Here is a 1,517-nt window from a genome sequence, read left to right on the forward strand (position 1 = left end):
GCTGTGCTGCACGAGACACGGGCAGGCTCCGTGCCTGGCACGGCTCAGAGCAGCGCCTGAGCCTGCTACGATCTACTGCATCTGCGGAGCCAAGCAGCAGAATGGGAGTGAGTAAATGGCAAGCGTTTGCTGCTGGAAAAGGTTTCCGATTTGTATTTTGAAGTATTACAGATGTGACAGTGTAGAATGAAGTAAGCTTGGGCATGTCCAGCCCAGCCCTGGCAGACCTCAGCCTCCAGCTGGCGGTGTGAAGGACAGGTTTGGGAGGAAGTACTAAAGATCTTTCTTGCTCTGAAATACCTGAGCTTCCTGATGTGCCTGAGCACAGGCTGCAGAATGTTCAAAATGCACACAGGTGAGAAGAAACATTTACAAGTTCAGGTAAGTGGGGTTTTTCTATGCAAGAAGTTGGAAGTGCCCTTGCTCTCAAACAATCTGTATGCCAAAGACAATGGGAAAAGCACCCATTACCACCCTTAGTTCTTTTTCACCCTTCATCTGCAGAGAAAGTCACTATACTGTAATAAAAATAATTTAAAGGTGTGTTCAGGAATCTTGGAACTTGTGCTCTCTGCACATGAAGATGTTTCAGTATCCATTTATAGGTATGAGACACCTGGGGTTTAGTTCATTTGGCAAGGCTCTTAACTTGGTTTTTCAATAGCTGTAAGAACGTAAGAATTGCCATAATGGTCACCCTGTCTCCCACACTGGCTAGTGGCCCTTCTAGAAGGAGATCCTTCACTGGTGCACCCTCTTGTCCTCCCCTGATCACAGCTGAGAAATTTCGTGACACAAAGGTTGCATTTGGATCATGCAAATGCAGGTGTTTTGCAGCCACCAAGTCTCTGTGTAGGTCATGTCTCTTGAAGCTGTTTTGTTTGCTTCTACCGTATCCTGTGGCAAGAATCCCCCTGATGGAATTGTGCTGTTTAAATCTGATTTCACTGAGTGCCAATGAGTTTTGATTTTAGAAAAACAGCAATTACTTACTCCCTATTCATCTGTCACACTTTTACAGACACAGTATTCCTCACCTTGAGATGTTTTCAGCCTGGAAAGTGAGTTACCTAATCTCTCGTGAACCACTTTGTAGTTCTGATCATTCTTTTTTATTTTAATTTTTCTTTCTCCTGTTTCTGTCTCTGTGTTGTACAATTTCTGAGATGCACTGGAAGCACCATAATATTCAAAATGAGGGCATGCCATAGAATTGCTCTGTAGTCTAAGTTTTCCCTAATTTTTTCCTGGGAATTGTTAATGTTCTGCTTGCCTTTTGGCTGTCATGGACCACTGATCCTATGTCTTGCAACTATGCAAAATGACTCTCAGGTCCCTGTACTGAAAAAGTCAGAATAATTTAAAACCAACTGTGTGATGCATTTAGTATTTTTCTGCATAACTATGAAGCTTATTAGTCAGCCTCTCACATGAAGATTTTTTTCCTAGCTCTGTAGTTTTGTCATCAGGAAACACTTGTGTTTTCCTTTGTCAGATTATCTGTTGATATGTTGACC

This window comes from Corvus brachyrhynchos, unplaced genomic scaffold (genome assembly GCF_000691975.1).
Source record: "Corvus brachyrhynchos isolate BGI_N302 unplaced genomic scaffold, ASM69197v1 scaffold17, whole genome shotgun sequence".
In the NCBI taxonomy this organism is placed as follows: domain Eukaryota; kingdom Metazoa; phylum Chordata; class Aves; order Passeriformes; family Corvidae; genus Corvus; species Corvus brachyrhynchos.